Below are 23421 nucleotides of genomic sequence, written 5' to 3'. Positions count from 1 at the left end.
CTCAGGAATACGTGTGTATGGTGAGCTTAGGAACAGCTCACCGGAAAGGTGAACAGCTAGGGCTGTGCATGAGCGTCATGTGGCCCAAACCCAAGGCCATGAAGACGTCCATGTGGAGAACGAGGGTCTGTATCTGCCTGGTGGCTGCTGACTTTACGATGAGGCGTCCGCCGGACACGATGGGCATGTGTTGACCCCTCTCTCCTAGAGAGACCCAGAATCCACTCATTCTATGCCTATGGAGAAAGTCATGCACAATTCCTAAAACAGCTCTGGATCCAATGGAGCTTTTTGGTTTCACCCATTCTTAACTTGTTCCCCGGGTTCTTATGACCTCAGCATGTGTTCACTGGGTTGTGGACAACACAGCTGGAAAGCAATGAACTCAGAGGCAGCCAGAGGTGGCCTTCCTCCATGCTGAGCATCCGTGCCACGTCATGGTCCAAAGAGGTCAAGCGATCCCTGAAGGGCGCTGGGGGCAGCCAGTGTATATGACACTTGGGCTTTCAAGTGACCGTGGCTAGGAGGAATGCAAAACTATTTTTAGTATTTGCATCTACTAAAGACTTAAACTGTGTTCTTTTTGTGTTTTTTTTTTCCCAGACCTGAGCACTATCAGAAACTATTTTAATAAGTTTCCTATTATAAAACATATATTTAACCCCATGCTTAAGATAATTTAAATAAGTGCCAAAAAGACATCTAATCAAAAAATCATTTCATCTGCACAAAAATGGGAACCATTATTAAAAATACGTTTCAGGCATTTGAGGCTTTATAAGTGGTATTTATGATGATCTGAAATCCAAGTTCCTATCTTTAATTTGGCTATTTTATAAATTTGCCTCTATCATCAAAATAACACTTTTTCTATACCCAAAATCACATGTAATAGGGTACGTTAATCATGTTCTTACCAAGATTCCATCCATAACAAGGCAAAGCAGATGCTCTATTACTTTCTTAAACTATTTCCAACTTCACTGAGATTCGATTGACAAAAACCGTGCACATATTCCGGTTTAAGATCATGATATTGGTTTGTTTTTGTAATGTGAGCAACAAGATGATGATTTAATATACGTATTCATCGTGGAATGATCACCACCATCAAGCAAAGTCACACTTTTACCACCTCACAGAGTCACGTTGTGTCCGTGTGGGGAGGACTCCCATGTTTTTGAGATGTGTGGTCCGTGCCCTCGAGCACCGTGTGCTTCTGTGTGAAAGTGTGTCTCCGGTGACTTCAGTCTCTCCGACCTGCTGTTCTGTCTCACGAGATGCTTTGGAGGAAGGAGGTTCCCAGCCCTGTGGGGGTGTCCTGGTAGGGCTTGGGCCCTGCTGCACAGGCTACCGGCTGGTCCTCAGGGGTCGTGGCTCTTTCCGCAGAAGCGCCGTTCACAGGGCCCTGAGCGCCCCACCTCCACTGGCCAGCAGAGCCACAGGGACCTGCAATCCGCTCCCCGAATGCGTCCCACCCAGCAGACCAAACTGTCAGTGGGTGGCAGGTGCATCTGCCTGTGCGTGTTCTAGAGAACAAAGCCCTGCATCCTCCTCCGGGAGCCCAGTAAAGCCCTATCTCCCGTCTGACCACCTTTCTTGGTGTGCTCGCTCCGGGAATATCTTCTCCAGAGCAGAGTCTGATCCTCTCAGACATCTGGAGGCAGCAGTGACCCAGCACAGTCCATTCCCAGTGTTTCTAGGATTCCTGACCTTCGGATCATGAGCCTCAGACTTAAGACTGCCATCTACTTCTGTGGCTGGAACCCCTTATATAACAGGCTTTTAACAGCTGGTGAAATAAAGTCAGAATTAGGAAAAAAATTTACATTCACTATGAAAGGAAGGAACTGCTCCTTCCATCAATATAGTCACAGTGCCACCTAATGGAAAAGTGAAATAAACGTACACTTGAAAATTAAGAAAACAGTTTTCAGATAATACAATCTTCTATCAAGTTATCAGAAGTCACTTTTTTTTCTTCATCTTTGTGCTTTTTTCACGCAAATTACGGTGTGTATGTCTCAAATGATTATAATATCAGTTGGATAAAGAAATACACATGGATATCGTTCACATTATTTTTCTTTTAAATCACCATGAAAATAAAGATACTTGAAATTTTTATTTTTGCTGTTTTCCAATACAGCAAAATTTCCTTCATATTAAAAAAAAAAACTAACAATGAGACACTTTAGTATCTTGAAAACTTTGCTTTAGGGAATCTCACAATTTAATGTAGCATAAAATAGCGTAATCATTCCTAGTCTAAAACAACTTTCATAAGAAGCAGATTTTCCCAGACATTGCAACAGATTTGTGGGCCTGTTACATGGGCTTCTATTAGAGGAGTGTCGCGAAGGTCATCTGTCCACGGATTTCATGAAGTCTGACATGACGCCTCTGCGTGGTAATCTCTTCTGAACCCCCATGTGGCCTGAGTGACTTCAAATAAAATACAACATGCAGCTGTGTTATTTGTAATTTTATGCCATTTTCCTTTCATTTCAAGGGACATTTCCTCATTGCTGTTGATGTTGAAGTTAGTGTGTTCCCCTGTTTGTTCCCGTTTCTCGTATTACTCTGTCCCCTCTCAGAACCAGAACTCTAGGTCAACTCTCTTTGCGTGCCTCGATTGCTCACAAGCGTAAGACAGCCTGTGAGTCACTGGGACAGGATTCCCTGACCAACCGCATTGCCACTCTGGCATTTCAGTCCATAAACCAGGCATGTTTGTAATGGACATAAACTCTGGACAAGCTGAATCTTAAGGTGAATTTCTACCATTCTTGTTTTCTTATTAGAGCGTCCCCATATGACACTTTCTATTGCTAAGTAAAAAAAATAAAAGATCCCAAATCCAACTTTGGTACCTAAACTCGCATTCTCATTAGCTCACTCAACGAATACATCTATCATCGTGATGTGCAGATAAGACAAATAAGATAATGTGTTTTTTAAGGAGTTCAAAAGCGAATGGTGGAAACCCTGACATGGCAGGAGAAAAAATGGTAATTATTTCAGTTGTCTCATAAAAAGAAAGAAAGAAGAAAGAAAGAAAGAAAGAAAGAAAGAAAGAAAGAAAGAAAGAAGAAAAAAAGAAAGAAAGAAAGAAAGAAAGAAAGAAAGAAAGAAAGCAAGCTTTGTATAACCACACATGGTAAGACTTCCTAGACCAAGGTAATCTGCCCAAAGGTAGAAGACAGCAGTGAAATCAAGGCATTAGCGATGCTGAGGCAGGTTGAAAGGCATCGTATTAGCTATGTTCCCCAGATAATGTCAAAACTTAAAAATGAGATACTCAAATAAATAAATAAATAAATAAATAAATAAATAAATAAAATAATGAGATACTCAACGATGGTGAGTTTCAGTGGCCTTGCTGCCTCTACCAGCTTTCAACTAGATGGCTTAAGGGTACCTTTAATCTTCTCATTTCATAAAAACCATGTTGAGAAAGATCGCAAGGGTGAAATACAAAATTCGTTTACATACTATCACAAACAAGTAGTTGCTAATACAGTGGTTTTGTAGAATACACTGTTTGGGTTCTGAAAACGTGTCCTTGAATCTCAGTCAAGCAGCCTCTACCAGGAAGTAAAGATCATCTTAAGAATTTCAAAGAAACTGAGGAATTTGGGAAACCAAATGAAAACATAAACGTTAGGCGTAAGAAGAGTTTTATGTCTCGGAAAAACCCGAGGTGGTTCTGGATGGTCTCTAGGAACATAGAAATGTTTTAAAAAATGCTTGGAGTTCTACATCGTAAAACAATCACTGTATTGAATAAACCGACAGGAAAGAGATTCTAAGGTGTATTTCATAGAAATAAAATTTTATTTTTTTAAAGATTTATTTATTTATTTTAGGGAGAGATTTATTTATGATGGGAAGGAGCAGAGGGAGAGAATCTCAAACAGACTCAGCGCTGAGCATGGAGCCTGACATAGGGCTTGACCTCACGGCCCTGAGATTGTGACCTGAGCTGAAATCGAGTCAAATGCTTAGCCGACTAAGCCACCCAGGTGCTCCAGTAAAAATAAATTATTTAAAGATTTTATTTATTTATTCATGAGAGACACAGAGAGAGAGGCAGAGACACCGGCAGAGGGAGGAGCAGGCTCCAGGCAGGGAGCCCAACGTAGGACTCGATCCGGGGACTCCAGGATGACCCCCTGGGCCGAAGGTGGATGCTCAAGTACTGAGCCACCCAGGTGCCCCCAAAATAAAATTTTTAATCACAGATTTCAAAATAAAAGCTTCCAAAGAGATGTTAAAGCTTGGATGGGGCGGTGCCTGGGTGAGAAGAACTTCCCAATGACCTTCCCAGTGACCCGGGGCTTCAGGAACTTTTAGGAACGTCCAGTCAGGTTAGACTTCACTACACGGTGCAGCATTCTTCGAAGAGCCAGAGGCCATCTGTAAACTAATTCCATAAGCTCAGTGTCTCCTGCTTGAAGGAATCACTTGAATTTCTCATAAAATAGTCCTGAGTTTCCAGGTGATGCTTTGGGGCAGGTGGCGGCTGACGCTCCTCTGCTCCTGCAGGACGCACCCTCGGGAGATGGGCTCTGAAGACTCAGCACCACGCAGCGGGCCGTCCACGCGCACCGAGGCCCAAAGTTACATGCAAGAGAGGCTGATGGTAAATCTCTAGAAATTGATGTTTTGGTTTTTCAGAAATATTTTTAATAAAAATATCCCAATTCTATGGATCAGTGTCACTGACATTTCTATTTTGTGATAATGGCTCATGTCAATCAGAGATTTAAACCTTTGATAGTTTGATTCTGTGTTTCCTTTAAAATAAAACCCACGGAAAAAATAAATAAATAAATAAATAAATAAATAAATAAATAAATAAATAAATAAATAAATAAAATGAAACCCACAGGAGCACATCGAATGGAATTTGCATTCTGTCTCCTTAGTGCTCGCAGGCTGACTTCATTTGTTAAACTGCACGAGGGACAACTATCGATTTTTATCTTTCTTCTCAGCACTAATGTATCTTTTTCCAGATTCCTTACAAAATATGACTCAATTCCACTCTAATCTCCTAAACCCAGTGCTTGATCCCATTACCCCTGGAGTGAAATGTGTCCCTTTCAACTTATTTCGACGTACATTTTCATTAGACATGTCCTTGAGTTTTGGAAAAGCATTGTTAACAATCGGGTTTGTTTGTTCGTTTTTTTAACAATTGCCTTTTTTTTTTTTTTTAATGTCAGCATTATATATACTTCAAATCCAGTCCTACTGTTTACTTTGTTTCATGTGGTCAAATTTTTCAGATTCCCCAGAATCAGTGTTTGGTTTCGCAGCAGAATTCAGAGGTAGGTCAGTGAGGGGAGAGCCTCACGCGAAAACGCCGTGGGCTCGGGAGGCGGGACGTCTTCTCTGAGTTCCTAGGGGCGGGCACCTCCTGTTTGCGCCGCCCACTGCAGAGGCAGCCCCGGGCTCAGGGGAGCGCCAAGCTCTCCTATCTCCCACTGTGAGGAATCTCCACGAAGACAGACCGTGGGATTAGAAGACACAGGGCAATGTCCTTTCCAAAATTACCCAAAGACAGGAGCGCCTGGCTGGCTCGGCCGGGTCAACGTCTGACTCTTGATTTTGGCTCAGGCCACGGTCCCAGGGTCATAGGTTCAAGCCCCGCATCCAGCTCTGCGTTCCGCAGGGAGTGTGCCTGAGATCCTCTCCCTCTGCCCCCACCCCACTGTGTGCTCATTCATCCGCTGTCTCTAAAATAAATACCCCCCCCCCAAGAAGTCATCCAAAGACAATAAATAAAAGCAGAGAAAGCCTTCCCGACAACAGCTAACTCTCAAATAAATAACCGGGTATGTTGCAAAAGGCCCACGGAAACCAGAGCACTTGCACTCCCTTTAATAAAACTATCCTCCCCGCCCTCCAGTGGGGAGGCTCCTTGTGACCCGGCCACCAAGGAGCGTGCCAGGCAGCTCTGGGGGCGCTCACGTAGGGTCTGTTGGTTTGCTTCTCCTAGTAAAAGCTGCAGAATGCAAAATTTACACCGTAACCTTTTCTAAGTGTGGGTACAGGGGCAGCGGGCACGGGCACGACGCTGCGCTGCCATCAGCCCCACCTCCACACACTTCATCCTGCAAGCCCGACGCTCGGCACCCATTAAACACGGACGCTCCAACCCCCATCCCCAGCTCTGGCAACCCCCATTGTCCTTTCTGCCTCTGAATTTACCTGGGCCAGGAGCCTCATATGAACGGCATCAGGCAGTGTTTGCCCTCTGGTGACTGGGTTCTTTCACTGAGCGTGACGTCCTCACGATTCATCCATCTCGTGCCAGGTGTCAGGACGCCCCTCCCTTTTGGGGCTGAATAGTGTTCTGCTAAATGCATATACCATGCTTTGCTTGTTCACCCAGGCATCTGTGACGGACACGGGTTGTCCACCTGTCAGCTGCTGCGGACACTACGGCTATGAATGTGCCAAGGTTTTAAAGATAAATGATATTTGGTCTGTGTCCACACACCAGGCAATCACCGTGTGAACCTGAAAACATGAAAACACGCACGTATGCATATATCCCAGAAACACTTCTAATCAGACGCACAATGTCCTAGGGACTCCCAGAGGGAGACAAGCAAAAGGAGACAGACTTAGTGTGACTAAAACAGAATTGAACTCCAAAGGATGAGGGGGAGCTGCCCTGTAGGGGAAAGAAAGGCATTTTCTCACGTGCGTGTTGTCCATGTCTAGGTCTTCTTGGTGAAATGTCTGTTCATGGCTTTTGCCCATTTTATGATTGGATTGTTTGTTTCCTTTTTTTTAATAAATTTATTTTTTATTGGTGTTCAATTTGCCAACATATAGAATAACACCCAGTGCTCATCCCGTCAAGTGCCCCCCTCAGTGCCCGTCACCCATTCACCCCCACCCCCCGCCCTCCTCCCCTTCCACCTCCCCTAGTTCGTTTCCCAGAATTAGGAGTCTCTCAGGTTCTGTCTCCCTTTCTGATTGTTTGTTTCCTTGCTGTTGAGTTTACTAAGTTCTTTCTAGATCTTGGATACCAGCCCTGTATCTGATACATCATCTGCAAATATCTTCTCCCATCTATAGGTTGTCTTTTAGTTTTGTTGACTGTTTGCTGTGCAGAAGCTTTTTATCCTGATGAAGTCCCAATAGCTCATTTTTGCTTCTGTTTCCCTTGCCTTCATGGATGTATCCTGCAAGAAGTGGCTGTGGCCATATTTGACACAAAAAAAATGGAATGGGCAAAGATCTCACCACAAAACGGAGCCCAGTGAATGTAAGAATCCAGCAGTTAAACGTAGCAGCTCATGCAGGACGTGCGACGTGGAGAAAGATGACCCTGAAAGAGAAAGTGCAATGGGGAGAGGCTTTGGGCAAGTGAGCCTCCAGAGGAGGCCGCCTCTCATGTGCTTGGGAAGGTGCTGGAGGCTTTATTTATGTATTTATTCCTGAGAGACCCAGAGAGAGGGGCAGAGACACAGGCAGAGGGAGAAGCAGGCTCCCTGCCAGAGCCTGATGCAGGACTCGATCCCGGGACCCCAGGGTCACGCCTGGGCCACAGGGAGATGCTCAGCCGCTGAGCCCCCCCAGGCGCCCCTCATTACAGTCTTTAAACTCATTCCTTCTAAAATATTTTCATTTAGGGGATCCCTGGGTGGCGCAGCGGTTTGGCGCCTGCCTTTGGCCCAGGGCATGATCCTGGAGACCCGGGATCGAATCCCACATCGGGCTCCCGGTGCATGGAGCCTGCTTCTCCCTCTGCCTGTGTCTCTGCCTCTCTCTCTCTCTGTGACTATCATAAATAAATAAAAATTTAAAAAAAAAAAGGCAATGAGAATTGCAATACTTAATTTAAAAAAATAAATAAATAAATAAAATAAAATATTTTCATTTAAAAAGTCCACAGTTAAAAATCGAATCTTTTTTTTCCTTTTAGTACTTCTGTGGTTGTTGTCCAATGCCATTTTCAATTATTCTAAGTGTTGTTTCTAAAAGTACTTCTTATTAGATTAAGGGGTGGCTCCTTGAATTCATCTACCTCCAGTGTATTAAGCAAACCACAAGGTACAGAATTTTTTTTTTCCAGGGAGTTTTCGGGGCTTGAGGATCCTAATCATGAAATATGCATTGGAGGAGAGGTTCAAAGCTGTGCCCAATCTAGATGCAAAAATCCCAAGCTGAAGATTTTAACTGTCTAAATCAGATACTAAGTAATTCAGGAAAAAAATAAAAAAATAAAATAAATAAATAAAAGACCTCACAAGCCGCAGAGATCTTTCTCCGGGTGGCCTTCTGGGGCCCATAAATCAGTTCTAAACATGCGCTCCCGGCTCCTGCTCTGCACTCCGCGTTGGAGATTGGAAGCACGCTTTTTACCAAATGTGGGAAAATACAGCCCAGTTTTATGTTAGAGAAGAGGAGAAGGACGTCCTGCCCTGAAATGCTTCGTGTCCGGTTCTGCTGCAAACCCGGCCTCGACGGCCCACCTGCTCCTCGGCTGACAGGGCGCGGCCGGGTTCCCGGGCCCCACCGCCCCACGCCTGCTCGTGGCCTGAGCGACCCTCGGAAGGTGCTGCTCTGCCACGTGATTGGTTTCCACTGTCACCCAGGACAAAGCCCGCATCTGGCCAGGACAGCTGGGGCCCATGAATGAGGTCACGAAACAGTGATGCTTGCACTCATAGCTGGTTGGCGTTCTCCCGACGTCTCCGCCTCCCCCCCAGGACAGCCTGCTGGGGGGCCTGCTGGGGGCCTGCTGGGGGCCTGCTCGGGGCCTGCTCAGGGCCTGCTCAACTGGCCCCACGCATCCCAGCTGAGACCCCGGACCCCGCTTGCCTCAGGTCTGGTGCAGGCACAGCTGCCTCCACCACCATGCCCCCTGCGACGCCCTGTGCCCACCTGCACTTCCTGCCCCCCAGGGTCAGGCCGACCCGGCCCTCACTCACCCCTCAGCTGGCCCATCACCTCTCGCAGGTCCCCTCCCAAGAGCCAGGTCCTCCTGCCAGCTCCCTGGAACAGGATCTCCGCCCCTTGCAGGACCTAGAAGCCAAGACCCTGTGGGTTTGCCTTCGGCCCGACCCCCCCCCCCCGCTTGCCTCCACCCCCCCACCCCCCCCACCCCCCGATGGAGCTGCAACGGCCCCAGGGAGCCTGCCATCCGGGCCGTCGGCTTGCGACTCAATCCGTGGGGACAGCGGGGCTTGTGCTCCAGGCACAGATGACGGGCGACATTCCTCACAGCTGAACCTGGTTAAGTCCCAAGTGGCTGGAAGCGCTAATGACTCGATTCCCGCCTAATCCCCAAGCTTAGGGGGAGCAGAACCCGCTCTGCCGCCTGCGCGCACTGTGCACCGAGTGCTTGCTGGACTCACCTGGGACCTGACGGAGGTGGCGCTTCTTCCCGGCGGCTCTCGTCCCACACTTACCCCAATGAAGGGCAGGTGCACAGGGAGCGTTGCACAGGCCTGTCGAGAACACGCCTCTCCGTGGCCTCACGTGTGTGCAAACACACCTCTCTGTGGCCTGGATCACAGTCCCCAGTGCTGCAACCTTAACTAAGCATTTATTGAGATCCAGGCTTCGGGGTCATTCCAGAAGATGAGACATGGACGTGTCAGAGGTCCTTTGTCTGCAAACCTCGGAGGTGAAGTGGGGCCGAGGCCGTGCGCACCGGTGCACAGGGCGATACCGTCCCCTGCGGTTTCATCAGACATAAGAGGGGCTCCGACCCAGCCCGGAGAGACGGGGAATCAGGTGGTTCTGGAAGGCTCCCCAGAGGAGGGGAGGCCCGGGTGGAAGCTGGCTGTCCCTACAAAGCCAGAGTGGAGCACGGGAGCGCCTGCTGAGCAAAACCTGGTGTTCCAGGGAAAGAGGAACAGACCCAGGCAGAGGGGCTGGAGCACAGGCTACGAAGGGCAGAGCTTCGGGGGGACCCGGCCACGGGCCAGGGGCCCCGCGGCCCACACCCCAGGTTTGGGGTTTCGCCCCAGGCCGCACAGCCAAGAAAAGGCTTGGGCCCTGCAGTCAGAGGGCTGCTCTGGCGACATCACCGCAAGCAGGTGCACCGGACCCGGCCACGGGCGCACAGGGACCCCAGGGGGCAGGTGTGCTGGGGGCGGCGGTCACGCAGATGGGAATTAGGTCCGGGGACGCGTCCCATGGTTCACGGCGGCCAGGCCATGACCGTGGCTGAGCCAGCAGCACACGCCGCCGGGCAGGTGGGCAGGTGGGCAGGGGCAGCCCCGGAGCCACCCTGCGGGCGGAGACAGAGCAAAGTCCGACCCCGGAGCCCGGACCACAGATGCCACTCGCATCCCCCCGGCTCTTGACACGCAGACTGGGGCTGTCCTATCGTGCACTCTTGCATGCTGATCACCGCAAATACGGTTTTCAGATGTCAACCCTGGAGGCACAACAGCGTTGTCCTCAGTGCACGCGTGACCGTCCTGAACGGAGAGTCTCTAAAACACGATTTTCAATTTTCACAGAGGGGGGCAGCCTCCGCCAGCAGGTGGACGGTGAGAGCACGCGTCACGGCGCCCGGCTCCGGGGTTAAGCGTCGGTTTCCCCCTTCAGGGGACTGTGCTCTGTGGCTGAGACCTCCCAGGGACCCAGGCCCAGAAAACCACCCTGTACCCAGGGGCAGCTCTGCAAGTGCGTCACCTGTGGGGAAGGTGGAGCGGAGGCTCAGGGAACCCAAGACCCTCTCCGAGGTCCTGGCACAGACCACACCGAGCCAGTGTAGACGTCAGCCCTGGTGCTCTGGATTCCAGGCGGGCAGAAGGCGCCAGCGGAGCAACCCTCTCCTGGGAGCGAACACCGCACAGATTCAATCTGGACACTTGCTCTTGCCTTTGTATAAGGTAAACTGAGGCACGTTCAACTGGGAAGAGTCTGAGCAAATGCCAAAACCCAGGTGATTGGGGGGAGCACTCTCGGGGTGGGTCTGAGGCAGAGGCTTCAGACGGAGACCCCAGGAGATGACAGGTGACAAACAGAGCCCTGGGGGCCCCCCTGGCACGGGGAGGGGGTCCTTGAGCATAAGACCCACAAACTGCAAATAAGAGATCAGAGTCCGGGCCTGGACCTCAGCCTTGCCCCCGCCTTGTTTCCTCCCCCTTGTCCTGCATTCATCCCTCCTGGGGTCCTGGTAAGTGTGGGCTGGAGCCAGGCAGCCCCCCCTCCCCGCTAGGCCAAGGGCTCGGCTTTGATGTGTGCTCTGTATCGGTAACAAAAATCGTGAAAATTGCTATGGAGCCCGTGTACCCCCGGCTCTTCCAGAAAGGAGCTGCGTGTAACTGAACAGGGCCCGCTGCGCTGGGGGCTTTGGGAAATGCCGCCCGGGGGCCTCGAGCATCAGATGACACGCGAGGGGCCACGCGCATGAGGCTTCAGTGGGCCGGGCCTGGGTCAGCGGGGGGACCTTGGGCGAGTTTTCCAACGTCCCTGAGCCTGGATAATGAAGGGTTCACAGAGCATCGGGCCATCCACAGGGTGACGGGGCCCCTGCTCTGTTGCCTTCTTTCCGGGAGTGCAGCCACCCTCGGGGTCCACGTGCGTAGTGGGGGCCAACGGAACGCACTTACTGGGTGGAAGTAGTTCACAACAGTTTCCCTACCACAGGGGAAGTGGGGGGAACCCACTAAGGTCCTAAACTCAAAACAGCTTTTTCCAGAATTTACAACTTGTTTTTTTATCTAGATGAGGTTTGTTTTTTTGGGTTTTTTTTTTTTTTTTTTTGGTTTGTTTGTTTTTTGGGTTGTTTTGTTTTGTTTTGTTTTTGTTTTTGTTTTTTTGCCTACCCATTTGGGGAAACTTTAGAAAAAAAAAATGTAACATGAACAACTACAAAGGGCAACTCACTAACACGAAGGATAATTGTGGCACCGGCCCGCGGGGGCCTAACAAACATTATCCGAGGCTGCTGTTACCTGGTAAGAGGAAAGCGGCACAAGGCAAAGGGAACAACGTGGAGCCGGCGGCATCCTCTGGTTCTCTGATGCACGTCCATTGTCTTTCTGACGTCCTAGAGACTCGGCCTTGAGCTGAGGCACTTGCGGGACCAGTGGTAGTCACAGATCTCACAGGCTGCGCCTGGCGTGTGCATTCGTTTTCAGAGACGCTGGCAAAAGAGACCAGAAATCTGGATTCCATTGCTGAAGTCATGCATAGACCCCATGCAACTCCCAGAGGTGGCTGCTAGACAGACTCGCGCCCGCATCCCACGCCCTGCAGCCGGACTCCAGCAGCACATGTCGTCCGCGGTGCGAATGAAGCAGCCAGCACGAGGCACAGCCCTTCAATATGGATGTTAGTAATAGGGCCGGAGAGTTAGTAATGCCTACGGTGCTACCACACCTACCGTGAATTTGGTAGCAATCGGGTACAAGCAAAAGTGACTCATTTGATGACAAAGTACTTCTCCTAGCAAGGCCGGAAAGAGCCCGGGCACCCGTGTGTGTGCGCGTGGGTGTGATTTTTGCTCAGTGAAATCCTCCCCGTTACACCCAGGAGTCCTCGCTAACCAGGCACCGCCTCCAAAGTGTGTCCATACAGACACACAGGCCACGAGAAGACCAGGAGGCCGGTGGAGGCGCCCGCACAGGTCATCTCTGAGGAGGAGGACGCTGAAGGCCCATTCCCGTATCCAGCTGATGTGCCGGTTGGGGTCATAAAAGAAGAGAGGAGGGTCAGAAATTTCACACCGACTCTAACATACCTATGAGCACAATCCATACACAGACTGACCTTTGTTTAGGATGAATCATAAAAAAATGATTAAGAGAAACACGAGTCACCTGACTCTTCTGGAAATGCCGGTCAAGTCCCAAATGTCTTATCCCTGAACAATTATTTGTAAGCTGAATTACTGGCTTTTCTAAAAGCTTAGAGACACACTACACCCTTCTTGAGGGTTGTCTACGTCCAGACGAGTGGCAGAGAGGGCAGGCCAGCTCAGAAGACGGTGGTGTGCCGAATTACCCTACTGCTTGTTGATGCGCCCAGTGAGCCCCGCCATTACAGAAAGGGGGCTTTGTTCACTCCCACTTTGTGCAGGATAGTGTGCGGGGCCTGCGGTGTACGACTGTCTCGGAGGTGTTACCCACACCGCTGGGTAAGCTGCTCTGGGTGTGAACCCCGAAGGGGCAGGCTCTAGGCCTCAGTAGCCGTCTAGGTCATTCCACAGTTCATCCCATCCCTGGTTCACGGGAGGAAAACACGCTGACTCCAACTGAAGCCGCAGATCCAGAATTCAATGCCACGCAAGAGGCTGCGACGCCAGGGGTTTGTTGAGCTGCTGAGAATCTCCCTCTAAAGATAAGTGATGGTGAGACGTTCCCCCAGTTCCCACCCGGGCTGTCCCACCGGACTCAGGAAAGGGTCACCCCAAGGATGCTCCGCTCGGCAGGGTACCTCGGCTCGGCTCGCCCGGCCTCCCTGCGAGCCGTCCCACTGAGGCAGGGCCACCAGTCCAAGGCACTTTACTTTCCCTTGGCAACGCTGCCCAAAAGCAGAAGCGCATTTCTAAATAATCGGTCCTCTTCGGCACCGCAAGGAGGCCGAAGAACGCTGAGACAGGCTGACTTGCCGGCTTGGCTCAGGGGCCAGAGTGGCCTCCAGATGAAGTGGGACAAGGGTCAGGCGCTGAGAGCTCCCATTTTTATCGGGATCCCCAGAGGACATGCTGAATCGCATCATCAGCGTAAGATGCCCGCACCTTCACTCTTTGGCTTGGGAGATGACCCAGAGGGAGTCGGGCTGTGCAGCCTCTCCAGAGAGTTTCTCAACAGAGTCGTCCTAAGAGGCGACAGTGCCTGCCAGGATTGGAAACCACCAGATCGCTCCTCTACGAGGACAGATGTGTCTTCTAGAAGGTGCTTGACGAACGTGTGTCGGCCTAAGTTCTTGACCTGAAGGCTGCGTGGGGGCCCGTGAGCACCCACCTCATTGACAGTCTCGGTGATGACTGGATGTTGAGTTTTGTCAAATGTTTTTCTACCCCCATCGAAGTGATCATATGATTTTTATCCTTTGTCTGGTTGATGTGGTATAGGACGTTGGTTGATTTGCCAACATTGAGCCATCCATGCATCCCTCCAATAAATCCCATTTGATGATAGTGAATAGTCTTTTTAATGTATCGTCACACGCATCTTGGTAATATTTTGTTGAAGAATTTGCATCCATTTTAATCAGGGACGTTGTTCTGTGGTTTTCTTCTTTTTTTTTTTTTTTTTTTTTTTGTGGTATCTTCATCAAGCTTTGATATCAGGGAAATGCTGTCCTGATAGAATGTATCTGGTAGCTTTCCTCCCTCTTCTATTTTTTGGAACAGTTTGAGGAGAATAGGTATTAATACTTCCTTATGTATTTGCTAGAATTTACCTGTGAATCCATCTGATCTGGAATTTTATTTTTTGGTTGTCTTGATCACTGATTCATTTTGTAACTTGTAATTAGTCTGCTCAGATTTTCTATTTCTTTATGGTTCTGTTCTGGAAGATTGTATATTTCTAGCAATTTATACATTTCTTCTAGATTGTCCAATTTGCTTATATCTTCTGCAGTAGCCCCTTATAATTCGATGTATCTCTGTGCTGTCTGTTGTTACTTTTCTCTCATTTCTGTTCTTACGTATTAGGGTCTTTGCTCTTTTTCTCTTGATTAGTCTGGCTGACAGATGGTCAACTTCCTTTATCTTTTCAAAGAACCATCTCTTGGTTTTATTGATTTCTTCTATTGTTTTGGAGTGTCTATGTCACTTATTTCTGGTCTGATGTTTATCCGTTCCTTTCTTGTACTCACCTTGAGCTTTGTGTTTCTTCTTTTTCTAGTTCCTTTAGGTGTAAGATTACATTGTTTATTTAAGCTTTTACTTGGGTCTTGAGATAGACCGGTATCACTATATACTTCTCTCTTAGAACTGCTTCCACTGTGTCCCAAAGAGCTTGGACCATTGTGTTTTCATTTTCATTTGTCCCATTTTTTTAAATTTCTTCTTTGATTGTTTCATTGACCCATTGGCTTAGTATCATGTTGTTGGATCCCCACGTGTTTGTATTTTTTTTCTGATTTTTTTTCTCATGAGTTATTTCTAGTTTCATACCATTGTCATTTTAGACAATGCATGGCATGATTTTAATCTGCTTAAATTCACAGAGTATTATTTTGTGGCCCAATGTGTGATCTACTTTGAAGCATGTTTTGTGTGCACTTGAAAGGACTATATATTGTGTTGTTCAGGATGCAATACCCTGTATATATCTGTTATGGGCATCTGGGTCCAATAGGTCGTTCAAAGACATTGTTTCCATATTGATTTTCTGCCTGAATAATCTATCCATTGATGTAAAGGGGTTGCTAGTGTCTCTTCTATTATGGTATTACCATCAATTCCTCTCTTTATGTCCTTTAATACTTACTTTGCACATTTTAGATGTTCCAGTGTTGGATGCATATTTACAACTGACATATCCTCTTGTTGGATTGATTCCTTTGTCATTAAGTAGTATCCATCTCTGTGTCTTGTTCCATTCTTAGTTTTAAAGTCTATTTTGTCTGATATAAGTATTGCTACTCTGGCTTTTTTTGTTTGTTTTTTAACATTTGCTTGGTGAATGTTTTTCTATCCCTTCACCTTCTTTGTGTTAAGATTTTATTTAAACTCCAGTTAGTTAACATCCAGTTTAATATTAGTGTCAGGTGTACACTTAGTGATTCATTACTCATGTACAGCACCCAGTGCTCATCACAAGTGCACTCCTTAGTCCACATCACCTACTTAAGCCATCCTCCCGCTCACCTCCCCTCTGGCGACCATCGGTTTGTTCTCTATAATTAAGAGTCTGTTTCTTGGTTTGCCTCTCTCTCTTTTCTTTTCCTTATGCTTGTTTGTTTTGTTTATTAAATTGTACATGTGAGAAAAATCGTAGGCATTTGTCTTTCTCTGACTTATTTTGGTTAGCATCATACCCTCTAGCTCCATCCCACATAGTTGTAAATGGTAAGATTTCATTCATTTTCATGGCTGATATCCCTTTGTATGTATAGACCACATATTCTTTATCCATTCATCACTTAGCGGACATTAGGGCTGCTTCTGTAATATGGCTATTGTACATAGAGCTGCTAGAAACATCGCGGTTTGTTTGCATCTTTAGTTTTGAGGTGATATTCTTGTGGGCAGCATATGTATGGGATTTCTTTCCGTTCCCATTCTGCCATCCATGTCTTTTGTTTGAAATTTTTAGAACATTTCCACTTAAAATAATAATCAGTTGGTAGGTACTTATCACAATTCTATTTGTTTTCTGGGTTTTGTGGTTTTTTCTTTCATCTTCTCTTGATGTCTTTCCTTACGATTGATGAGTTTCTACAGTGTTATGTTTGGCTTTTTTTTTCCTCTTTATTTTTTGTGTATCTCTCAGAGGTCTTAGGTTTGTGATTACCATGAGGTTCATATGCAGCATCCTAAGTAAATGGCATCCTGTATTAATTTGATGGTCATTTAAGTTCAAATATATTCTTAAAAAAAAAAAAAAAAAAAAACTAAAAAAAAAACTAAAAAAAAAAAAGACTTCTTTCCTTTTCCCCCTTCTCGTCTTTTCCCTTTCACTACCTCCTACACTGTCTATGAATATGTCATCATATTTTGTTCATAATTTTCTTCTGTCTAATTACTGTCATTTCTTTTCCACTTAAAGAAAGCTCTTTAACATTTCGTGTAAGGCTAGTTTAGCTGACAAACCCCCTTATCTTTTTTGTAGGAAACTCTTTATTCCTCCTTCAAATCTGAATGTTAACCTTGCCAGGGACAGTCTTGGTTGTAGGCCTTTCCTTTCAGGACTATGAATACATCGTGCCACTCTCTTCTGGCCTGCAAAGTTTCTGCTGAAAAGTCAACAGATAGCTTTATAGATTTTTCCCTTATAGGTGACTTTTTGTTTCTTTCTTACTGCTTTTAAGATTCTTTCCTTACTTTTAAACTTTGACATTTTAATTATCTTGTGTCATCAAGTGGACCTCTTTGGGTTCATTTTGTTTGGAACCCTGCGCTTCTTAGACTTTGATGTCTATTTCCCTCTCTAGATTAGGGATGTTTTCAGTTGTTATTTTTTTCAAAATAAGTTTTCTACAGCTTTCTCTATCTCTCTTTCCTTCTCCTGGGACTCCTATAATATGAAAGTTGTTCACTCCCTGTTGTCTAAGAGCTCTCTTAACCTACCTTCATTTTTAAAAGTTCTTTCCTCTTTTTGCTGTCCAGTTTGTGCACCTTTTATTACCCCATCTTCCAGATCACTGATCTGTTTTCTGCATTCTCTCATCTACTGTTGATTCCTTCTAGTATGTCTTTATTTCAATTATTCAACTCTGACTTGTTCTGGTTTATATTTTCTCTCTGTATTGAAGTTCTTACTGAGTTCCTGCACTCTTCTCTCCAGCCCAGGGAGTATCTTTATGATCATTACTTTAAATTATTTATCAAGCATATTGGTTACTTACTTATTAAGACTCTTTTATGAGGGATAATTTTCCTTGTTCTTTCTTTTGGAGAGTATTCCTCTTTCTCCCTATTTTGCTTGACTTTCTATGGATCAAGTAGAAGAGCTACTTCTCCTAAACTTAAAGGAATGGTCTTGTGTGTGGTCATCTCTGTGCAGACTGTGTGTGCATGGTCCCTTTAACTGACTAGCTGTAGCTATATATTCTAGTTTCTCTTTTAAGCTGCAGCTTTATACAGAAAGAAAATAATAGTAAATAAAATAATAAAAGAGAAAAGAGACAAAAGGAAAAAAAAGCAGCTTATCGTCTGGGCTCCAGCACCACAGGGGCTGGTGTGGGCTTGTGGACTCTGGGCTTACTAAGGTCACAGGCTCACTGAGGTTACAAACTTGCTGTGATGATCAGGTTATGACATTTGGACCCTGTTCTGGTCTGCACATCCAATGGGCAGTGGGAGCATAAATCATGTTGCTCTCCAGTCCCTCTGATACAGAATGAGTTCCAGAAGCTTCTCTGCCATTGGTTGGAGTTCTAGGGCTGGCTCTTTTCTATGATGGTTGCTCTTTTAAACCTCAGCTTTTTTCTTCTGCCCAAGAAAAGAGGGATCCAGTCCCAGCCCCTCAATACTGTCCTTCCCTATTGCAGTTCAGGGAGTGGAGATCCCTTTTGTTGTCATGTCTCCATCTCTCTTGCTGTTCTCTGTATCTTTGACTGTTGAGAAGCTGTCAACACCCACTTCTTCTTCAGGAGGAATTGGTCTATTAATAGGTGTAATTGAGTGTGTTTGGTGGAGGAGGTGAGTTCAGGGTCTCCCTCAGTGCCATCTTGGACCAAAACCTCCTGAATATACATCCCAGCACACTTGTGAACCCAACTCCTTCAACAGATTCTCTTTTTTTTAAGATTTTATTTATTTACTCATTAGAGACACACAGAGAGAGGCAGAGACACAGGCAGAGGGAGAAGCAGGCTCCCTGCAGGGAGCCCGATGCAGGACTCAATCCCAGGACTCCAGAACCACACCCCAAGCCGAAGGCAGACACTCAACCACTGAGACACCCAGGTGCCCCTACAACAGATTCTTTGTAGAGGAATTAATGAACATATATATGTATATATATATATGTTATATTCAAAGTAATGAACATATATATACATATTCATATAACCTCCCACACACACTTACATACTTTAGGATTTTGATTCATATTATTAGATCATGAAAAAAATACATTTAAAATAAGTATAACTGGTGATTTAATCTATATTTCTTTAATTATAAATAAAATTGGATATTTTTTATATCCATCTTATAATTTGTTTCTTCTGTAAATTGTACCTACTTAAGTTGGAATATTAATCATTTCACCCAGACATATAAAGTGTTAGCACTAAGTGTATGCACTGCTCATGTCCTTTCTTGTCCTTCCCAGAGGGGCAAGCCCACATTCAGGGTCCCTCCTGCAGCCACAGCTTTGCCACCCACTGTGGGAAGGTCGAGAATCAGGATGAGCCTGGCCCAGGGCTTGCTTAGCCTGAGTCGTAAAGGCAACTGGGACAGAGCCACAACATAGGAACTGAGCAGGACAGGGCTCATCTGCTTTGTCAGAGCTTGTGCTTCCTCCCTGTGCCCATATCTCTGTCACAACTTGTACCACAACTGTGTCCAACTATCCCAAGGAAGTCCACGCTCATCAAGCACTAAGCACCTGCCTCCAGGCCATGCCAGATTCAGCTAGTGCTTCTTGTCTGAATGCAGATTTCTTTGGATATACTCTAAAACTATTTAGGGCTTGTGATTCCTATCATATTTCAAAAGCCTAAACACTGGTGAAATGTTGAGGGAATATCCTAGTGGAGTGAGAGGTGAGTATTTTACTTTTTTTTAAATATTAAATCCAAGTAGTCAATATGAGAACTAGAATTTTCTATCTGTTCTTCTAGTTACATATTAAAGCTAAGAACAAAAGGAGGCCACTATAGGTCAAAGGAAGAAGATCTATCCATTTTGGAAACATTCACGACAATTAAATAAATCTAGAGGGATCCCTGGGTGGCGCAGTGGTTTGGCGCCTGCCTTTGGCCCAGGGCGCGATCCTGGAGATCCGGGATCGAATCCCACGTCAGGCTCCCGGTGCATGGAGCCTGCTTCTCCCTCTGCCTGTGTCTCTGCCTCTCTCTCTCTCTCTCTCTCTGACTATCAAAATAAATAAATTTAAAAAAATAAATAAATAAATAAATAAATAAATAAATAAATAAATAAATCTAGACACTGACAAAAATCTGAGAAGGCCAGAAAGATATTTGGGATATTTCACTTAAAATGTCTCAGATCGTTGAAATGCCACAAATAATGAAACACATAGCATTTAGAATGTAACTTACAATTGTAATAATTGCCTATTGCTAACTTTATTTAAGCTCTATATAGTTTTGTTGACTATTTGGGAAAGTTCCTGGATTCAGAACATCTGGACTTGAATTGTGATTGCTCACACTCTGCACTTTGACCTCAGGCCATTTATCTTATTTTAAAATATCTGACAAGATAATCGTAATAGTCCCTGGCCCTCACTAAGCACTTAATATGTGGGAGACAAAGTGGTAAGTGCTATGCGTACTGTCTTATTTAAATCCTCATAGTAATCCTAAGGAATAAATAAGCTTATCCTCTCCATTCTATGGACACAACAGATGAGTCGCCCCCCACCTCCATCAATGAGAGACTCGTACCCTGACTGGGAGCAAGGCCCTGGCTCCAGTTAGCACGCTAACTCCACTCCTAGTGCTCCACCTCGTCCCACACACCCTGGTGCTGCTCCCCTGTACTTACTCTCCTTGCTGGTGATATTTGCTTTTCACAGAGGGGACAACGCGGCCTTGTGTTCTGGTCCTCCTCTCACGCTGTTGCTCTACTACTGCTAATTCTGATCCACCTCCTCATTACTACATGTCTTCCACCTGATAATTCATCCACCCGATGCTTCATCTGAAAATTCCTCAAGACGACTGCTTCAGTTCCCTTATCTTATAGTAGGGGTAACACCCCTCATGCTAGGGTACAGAGCGGGAGGTATAATAATATGGCTTGCTTTTGGGTAAGAGTGGCACTTTTCATTATTTAAAGTATTTTAATTATTTAAATTATATTATTTGAATGGTTAAATATTCTAGAAAAATACTAGAGAGTTTTAAAAAGAACCCATACACACACACACACACACACACAATGGAATATTATTCAGCCATGAGAAAGAAGGAAGTCTAGTCTCTCCCAACAACATAGATGGACTCTGAGGCCATGACGGTGCAAAATAACTCAGACAGAGAAAGACAAATACTGCATGGTATTACTTGTGTGTGGATCTTTTTTAGTCAAACTCATAGAAACAAAGAGTAGAAAAGTGTTTGCTATCGCCTGGGGGAGGGAGAAAATCGGGAGAAGTTGGTAAAAGGCACATACTTCCAGCTATAAGATGAATAAAGGATCTGATGTAAAGCATGTTGACTCCTATGGTTGATTTAAGAAAAGAATCATTTTCAGAAAGAAAAACATGCTAAAAATTAATTAGAGACATTTGGTTCAGACACGGTCACTACATACGGTTACTAACTGTAGGTAAATGGATTAACATTATCTTCACCTGACGATTCAGAGCTATGCAGGGAGAAGAAAAACGAATACGGAAAAAGGCTCTGAAGCACAGATGCTCAGGAGAGTCCAGTATCGACACAAATGGCGAATCTGCCCCTGTGTGCAGAACGGCATGGCGGAAACTGTGGTGAAATGAAGTCCTGCCTAAAGCACATCCACATTCCTTCTAACCCCAGCCCAACAACACGCAGCTCCAGCCAGATGAGCCCAGCAGACGCGGGGGGTTGACAACTCCTGAGGACATGTTAACCAGGAGACTCTTAAGTGCTGACAATGAGCAGCCAGGGCGTTAGGGGTACTTCATGCTCTAATCTTAGGTCATGCTGATGTAGGAAAATGTTGGGGTTCAGAGCCCACAGCCAAGAAAGAATTCTCGAGGTGTCTTTGGTGCAAACGTTGGCTTTCTTAGAGCACGGGGACAGGGCCCATGGGCAGAAAGAGCTGCCCAGGGTCATGAAGAGGAGCCCATTATGTACTTTCAATTTGGGAGGGGGGTGGAGACAACACAAGCCTCCCAGCTATTTAGGAAATAAGGTTTCCAGGACCCTGAAGGGGCTAGCTAGCTATCACTGGGAAGGACATTTATTACCATCTAATAAAACCTGAGTCATGAGACCTTTCAGATGTGTATCCATGGGCCATGTGCTCAGGGGATGATCGCCAACATGTATCTTGGGGGGGAGAAGAGATAAAGGAAATTTCTAAAGGAATTTTTATATGTTAAAGTAGCCTCACAGGCTCCTGGGGGCCGGGCTAAGATTCCCCGTTGCCCTCAGCGAGGATCAGCATTGAGGCAGCTGAGCTCCCAGAGCAAGGTTGCTCTGCCTGTCTCGAGGACTTGTCGAGGTGCTGTAGGCTGTAAGGAAATTTATTTTTTTCCTTTGTTTCCCATTCAATACTGCATGGAGGAACCTGAGGAGGCCTGGAGCAGAATGCACCGAAAGGAAGGAGAAAGATCTCCGCGGGAAAAGTTGCTTGTAACTGTCACGTGAGTGTCAGCAGAAATACTGTATTATGTTCTGGAAATAAGAGGTTTTCACACTGTTGCCCTAGGAAGCCTACACTGAAGAGAGTACAAAATGGCCAACAGGTCCAGGTCTAAATAAACAGTGTTAAAATGCAAACACACGTTAACATGACAAATGTTCTCCTTTTTCCCTGCAAGACGTGAGCCTACACGTTGATTGGCTAAGCCTGTTGGTCTCCCCTCGGGCATGGCCACAGCTCTCTGTGGCAGAAACACGATGCTTTGGAAGAGTTCAGCTCCTTTTTACCAGGAGAGTCTTCAAACACCTATGGGACACTTTTGAAAAATGCTTGATTCCAGTACAACTCCAGAAGGGGGGCCCCCACACCACCAAGCAACCCTCCATCGCCAGCTGGGTGCCCACAATTCAACTCCATTCTGACGCTGTCTGCCAGGAGACAGCCTCAGACCCCAGGTTAGGGGTTAGGGGCTCCCTCCATCTCACAAGACTGTCCACACCCCTTCAGACGGCCATCGCCAGTCCAGGTTGTCACCTGCACTTCTGACTCACCTGCTCTAGATCAGAGGTTCCCACAACTCTCTTCTCGGGTTTGATTAATTTGCTAGAGAGGCTCAGAGAACTCAGGAACATTTTACTGACTAGATTACCGCTTTATTAGGAGGTATTAGAAGCCAGGAACACCCCCGTGGAAGAGATGCTTAGGGCAGGGAATGGGGAAAGGACACAGTTTCTGCACCCTGTCGGCACGCCCGCCAGTCTCTCTGAATCCCCATGGGTTCGCCAACCAGAAGCTCTCCAAACCCTGCTCTTTTGGGGGGGTTTATGGAGGCTTCATCATATAGACATGATTGATTAAATCACTGGCCTTTTGTGATTGACTCAACCTCTAGCCCCTCTCCCTTCCCCCAGTGGACCAAAAACTCCAACCCACCAACACCCCCCACACAGCCACAGTTGGTTCCCCTAGCAACCAGCTGCTTCCAAAAGTCACCTAATTAACATCACAAAGACACTTTTTCCATTCTCTTTGTTTAGGAAATCCCAAAGGTTCGGGAGCTTTCTACTAGAAACAGAGACAAAGACCAGATACTGGGACTCCTGGTGGCTCAGCCATTGAGCCTTTGAGCCTTTGCCTTCTGGTTCACATCAGGCTTCCTGCGGGAGCCTGCTTCTCCTCTTACCAGTGTCTCTGCCTCTCTCTCTGTGTCTCTCAAGAATAAATAAATAAAATCTTTAAAAAAAAAAAGACCAACTACATACTAT

The sequence above is a fragment of the Canis aureus genome, chromosome 15 (assembly GCF_053574225.1).
Source record: "Canis aureus isolate CA01 chromosome 15, VMU_Caureus_v.1.0, whole genome shotgun sequence".
In the NCBI taxonomy this organism is placed as follows: Eukaryota; Metazoa; Chordata; class Mammalia; order Carnivora; family Canidae; genus Canis; species Canis aureus.
This window is presented reverse-complemented; position numbering follows the sequence as displayed.